This window comes from Anser brachyrhynchus, assembly GCF_964034855.1.
Source record: "Anser brachyrhynchus genome assembly, chromosome: 17".
Lineage (NCBI taxonomy): Eukaryota > Metazoa > Chordata > Aves > Anseriformes > Anatidae > Anser > Anser brachyrhynchus.
In genome coordinates, this window is record NC_137710.1 from 8,213,081 (window position 1) to 8,219,720 (window position 6,640).

The following is a 6,640-nucleotide window of genomic DNA, read 5'->3' on the forward strand; positions in this document are numbered from 1 at the left end:
ACGGTATCGGACCAATAGGAGGGAGGCGGGGGCGGGCCCAAGGCGGCGGGCGGGTTCCTTTGTCCGGGCCCGGGAAGGGCCGGCCCCGAGGGTGTGACAGGGCGCCAGAAACGACCCCGGCCCGGGCCCGGCCACTCAGCGCTGCCTCGGTTCAAACTGGGGGAGTTCCAAACGGACGTTTGCTGCCCTAGGTCTGAACCTTCGTAATTTGACAAGAGACCACTTTCCTCCCTTCCCACACCCCCATGCTCAGAAATTGAAAACTACGCTAACTCCGTTATGCACTTACGTTTGTACCAACAGCATAGACAAAATACCACACTGTCACCCACACTATGATAGCACTCAAGTGTTTGTCTGCTTCCATATACGATTTTAAGACATGAGAATCTTTTTCTGTTAATATTTCACTCATCTTATGTCTTTGATTTTAGTAATATTTTAATATATGGTAGTATTTTATTACCTTTAAAGTGGGGACCTCATTTTAAAGGTCCTCATTTTTGGGGGACCTTTCATCTTTCTCTTGGGTCTAACAAGACCAATGATTCTAATGACAAGGTAGTATTTATCGGACATAATTTCATGGTAATATAACACAAAAAGGTTACTGAAATTGGCTTGCATCTTTGAAAGCTGCCCCCAAATAGAAAACAATTTGATTTTTCAGTTATTTTTAACAGGCTTATGCACTCAAGCCCTTATTTCAGAGCTTTTTGTTAAAATAAAAGCAGTCATAATTTAAATAAACCACTTCAGACTCAATAAATACCCATGGCTTGCAGAAGAGCCATTTACATTGTGTTTCAGCCTTCAAAGCATGGGAAAAAAAACACTCACATTTAAGTATAGAATTTGAGCTGGTGTTGGCATTTGCTGTATCTCATCACATCATAAATTGCTATCACTGACAGGAGAAGATTGTCCTTTCCAAAGGGTCTACAAAAAAGCAAGCATCATGGCTTCTTTGCATCCAAGTTTTGACTGTATACAAAAAGGATTGCAATGAGTATTTCACACTGCAGAAAATACCTTTTTTTTTTTGTACATACACAAGCAGTAATATTTCATTTAGTTGGGATTGGAAGAGAGACAGTTTTGTCCAGAGATGTAACAAGTAAAATGCAGTGCTTTGAAAGTGAAAAATACAACCAGCATGTTAGTTTTTCTCATTGTTTCTATTTTCAGAGAACCATAATACTATGAATTACAGCAAAAGTGAAACAGCTGATGCTTCGAGACAGTGGTAACACTGGGAAGTTTACTTCTCACTTTTTATAAGCAAAAAATCCAGTAGCACATCAATGATTACATCAAAACGATGTTAAAATCATGGTTAACTTTTAACCCATAAGGCCCATATGGCTTCTCAAACATGTCTTAAAGTACCATGTCTGTGTAACTAGACATGGATTAATATGACTGGAGAATCTTTAAGCCCACTCATCCACTTCTATTGGTAGTACCTGCTGACGTGGAGCACATTCCTACCCCTAAGACAGACGCTAAGCTTGAATAGCTGTTAATACCAAATCTTAAATGCTTTTACAATGAAAACTGGCATACAAGACAACCTTTGCCAACACAGAACCCTGGGGAACTACATCTGATCTACGTTTGTCAAGTAGCAAGTTTACCCAAATATTTTTATTGTCTGGACTTCTCATGAGAAACTTGTCAAACATGCACAAAAAAAATCTTGTCTTTCATCCCGACTTCTGAATCAGAAGCGTGCAGGTCCACCTGCATAGTGCAATCAGGATTTACAATAGTATCAGGAAGCATCATTACCATCAGGAAAAAAAAAATCATTTCCCCATGGCAGGATTTACATATGCAAGATAAAGAAAGGTTTAACAGAAACAATTGCTGTCAACACAAAATACTGAAGACAAGCCTATTAGGAAAATTACTACAGGCTTCCTAATAAAGTTAACAGGCTGCATTCACTGAAGTGAAAATTAGGTGGAGCCAATGTCTCCCATATTCTTAGAATGAATGCCAGTAGCTGCAGCACATACTGTGCTGTTCCAACAGTTCAATCTACTAGAAGACAGTATTTTCCTCAGCTGCATCATTACTGTTATTTTGGTAAAGTAACAACCATTGGGGGGGGGGTAAGAAGGGAGAGGAGGTATTTTACTTCCTGAAAATGTTCACTTTAGAAAAATTAGTATGACTTATCTTTCCAAACACACCTGAAACACTAATCATCAAGGCGTAGAAGATTTGAGGTATGAAACAGATGCGTGTATTTTACAATATATTTTAGGCAGACGGAAACTATAATGACCAGATTAATGGAGCTGAGCCACTCTAGATACAGCCGACAGCATGCTGGTTTGCACTCAAAGATCTGGATCTCTATTTAAAAAAAAAATATCTTCTTAGTAATGTTATTAAAACAGACCTATTTTTAATGTAAGTGCTACGCAGGTGACTGTTTGTATAAAGTATTCACATTTCAGCCACATCACACAGCGAGGGGGAGGCAAATTGGTTCCAGACTATATCCATACTTCTGCATCTCTAAGAAATAACCTTTGAACTTCATCAGGGAAATGCGTCCATGCAGCCTGTTTGCCTGGCACCGGAGCATACTGGACCAGAGTGCAAGTGACTGAGCCTTCTGTACTTTCAAGTAACATTCCAAATGCAGATATGTAAATTGGAAGTCTGAAATAGCGCTCAAACATGGAAAGCTAAAATAAAATGCAATTAAAATATTCCACAAACCAATTCATGTGAAAATTATTTTTGTAGGAGCATAAGAACAACTGTCAGTCATTTAGTATTTATTGTATATACACTTGTTGTACTAGGGACAATTCATAATAAATCAGTACCCAATAGGATTCTTTGCACTGAGTTCACTTAGATTTCTCTCAGGCTCCAAGGTTGAATCTGAGGATTTATGTGCCACAGAAGCATCTATACTCAGAAGACTTATTTTTAGTTTGGATCTGGTCGGAATACACTGCATAGCAAATCAAGCATACAGTTCTCTAAGGAAACCTAATGCAGACTTTATTCAAAAATTCATAGAAGGTTCATGACATCTAACTTCGGCATCTCATTCAGTTTGCCCATAAGGAGAGAGAAGCAGGTTCTTAAGTGTACAGAGAAGTCAATAAGCCTCCTGCATCAATTACATGAAAGAGCTCAGGTTCCTCGTGTAGATACCCAAGTTACACGCTTAAAGCTAAAGAAAGTGATATCAGAGCTGGGATTTTCTCCACGTTTCAAAATAGGGTCTCATTTGCCAGAGAATGGTAAATCCATTGCATTTTTAAATGGAGACAGCAAATGTCATACAGAAAAGTGGGAACTGCCACTATGTTTTAGCTAAAGCAGAATGGGAGGGGACAGGACAAGAAAATAAATCTGCCTACATTGTACATTTTTGTCTCACTTTTACTGAAAGCTGATTTCTTCAAAGTAACCTGTCAGCCAACATGTGACAGCCATGGTAAGACGTCGAGGGGACTCCATGTATAAGCTTGGAGAGCTTACAGAGGTGGTTGATTGCTACAGATAATAGCCAAAGTAGACATCCTTTGGCGCAATGCTACCAGGGAATTACTCATCTTGCACTTGGCATCCATACAGATTTGAGCAAAACTAAACTGTCATCTACAGAATCACAACTTCTGACTTCTGTTAGAGAAGCTTCAGCTGACTGGTTACTGTTCTAAAGCTTCAGATTGTTCTGTCAGCATTTTGTTCAACAAGATAAACATTTTTTTTTAAAAAAACATTAGTGAAGTGGGACATGATGACTAAGGTCAAATAAAAAGTAGCAGTTCCACCCTGTTACAGCCCACAAGTCATGTTTTACTAAAAATATACATTAATATATGCACACACATATATGGAATGTTCTTGCGATAAATGCACCTGAGTACAAAAACAGAGATCTGAATTTCTCCTTGATATGAGTGACATTGCTGTCACTTAACATATCAGCTACTACTTTTATAGAAAATTTACAAGGTGGATACAGATGCAGCTTAAATATCAGACTTGTTCAATGGCAAGGCTCTTTCCCTCTCCTCTATCGTGGAATACACACACTGCTTCATGCAGTTCTAACTGGAAGAAGAGCACCTAGTTAGCTCCACATTCAGTAATCTCCCTGTGACCAATTTTCTTGAATCATATTTAAAAAAATTCTGAAGTCAGATGAAGAGACTAATTTTTAAATAACTAGATAGTCTTTACGCTGAAACTGTACTGCACAAGCCACTCAAATTAACTTTCTTTGTAATTACCAATTACTGGTCTGCCTTTGCTTGTTCTTGATGTGTAGAACAAACTCGCTCCTAGGGCTGAATATCCACCACTCTTAAAAACATTCAATTTTTGCATAAGAAGAAAAGAATTTAAGTCATATCAATATGGGACAGAATACCAGTTTTAATACTTTGCTTCCTATAGGTCCCTTCATCTGAATAGGTAATGCTTACCTGTCATCTGTGAAGTTATTTGAACTATTCTAGAAAAGATAAATTTAAGCATAAAAAACAAATCCTCTGAATCATCTTTATGGCTGCTCTCATGTCAGCCACCTCTACCATATGCTACCATTTAGTTGCTAAATTAGCCCTGCAAGCCAACCTCCACTAATTTTCAAGAGCTATAGTAGTACTCCATTGACAACTACTTCTACTGTACACATTTCACATTCTCCTAAACTACTCCAGCCAGTGACTTCGGTCAAGTCTCATTACATATTGCATTGTTTTAAATTCAAACCCATGCGATAAAGCATTCTTTGTTGTTCCATAGGACTGCTGTGAACTACAGCTAAGAAACTGTGGCACCAGTTACTTAGCTTAGAAAGCTGAATATACACTGAGACGTGAATTGGGAGCATAATCTTTGGCTGCCAAAAGTACATGTGTACATTTGTAGTTGCAATGTACATGTGTACATGTGTAGTTGCACTTATATGAACAAAACTGTAAGCATAACTACCTTTGATTTCCCCAGCAGCACTGCTCATTTGTCCTCTGTTGAAAGTACAATTGTACTCATATGGCTGTTTTTTATGCAATTGTCGTTCTAGGATTGCTTTGCTCATCTAAACACATACATATTTTAACAAGGGAGTCAGACTTGACTGGCACAATATACTGCTGAAGAAAGTAAAAACTGGCAACTACCATGTATCAGTATCCTTGCAATAACATACATCTATCATATGCTACATCTGTAAGTAATGAAGACCAACATAAGTATAATGATACAGTAAATAATTAGGGCTGAGTCCATGCTATGTGCATTCTAGACAGTTTTTCTTCAAACTAAGCCTATTACCTGTTGGAGTACATTCAGTACATTCCTGAAGCACATCTTCCAGTTCCATTTCACCTGAAAACAGTCTAGCCCCTGTGATCTGTGGTTGCCCTGCAACACGAAGCCAAATCACAGTCAGTAGGGACTATAAGGAAAATCACATAAGAAGTGTGCTATTAATCCAAACTGAGATAATAACGTAAACCCATCTGTAATTGAAAGCACAGTTAACTCCTCTCTAAATGCCAGACTTTCAAATGAGATGTGACAAACATGAGACAGATGAATGCATTTGGCTAAGAGCTTAATTCTGTGCCTATTTCCAACAACCATTCACAACAGAGCTAGTACAGCAAGAAAAAAACTTGCTTTCTCATACACAGTTTACTTGGAAGAGCAACATTCTTACAATAAAAAGGCAAAAGTCTCCATTATTGAATACTAATTGTAACACTGTACCACAAGAAGTGACACTATTGGCTCCACATATTCCCAGCTTATTATCTAATATATCTTGATTAACATCTGAAAAGTGATGTGGTTTTCTCCACCGAACAGAAGCAATCGATTTGTTTACACCATCTGATAAGTTATTGAGTGTGGTTGGCTCTGTGCCTATAAGGGCTGGCACGTCGGATGAGATACCCATTGACAACACTTTCCCTGTCACTAAAGCCAGGCTTGTAAAGCACCTTACTGCGTTTGTAGGTACTGCCTTTTTCAGAGGCCACAAAGAACAAGCACATTAAAATAAGGTTTCATAAAACCAGCTTAAATCAGAACGTTTCACCGAGAACGATTAAGTAGATACTGCTAATCATGAATATGCTGAAGTACCATTAATTCAGAGTTTGTTAAATAAGGACTAAAAGTGCTTTTAAGAGCTCTAAAGGCCAGATTATATATTTGCCTGAAGTCTTTCCTAAGTCACTATTACATAATCATAACTGCAAAGACCAAGTATACAGTAGCATCATTACACTTCATATTAGTTTTTAGTAGCTAACAAGACTGTATTGATCCTCTTGCAATCAAGGAGGTCCAAAACTCATTTATGTACTACTTACCCTACACTGACTAGTTGTGCAAACTCTCCTGGTATCTAGAAACTGTTTAAATATGTAAATAAAGAAATTATTGAATAAATTGTATTTTGGCATCTCTTGGCAATCAGAAATCTAACAAAGGCCTTCCAGAGTATGGAAAGTCTGATTTATAGCTTCCTCTGCATCCTGGTTTCAGCCAACATACCACTTCCTCCGTGCCCTGGTTTCCATTACACTTGCATAGTGTTTTTGTTTTGTTTGTTTGAAGTTCACACACATCCTTGAGTATAGAAAAG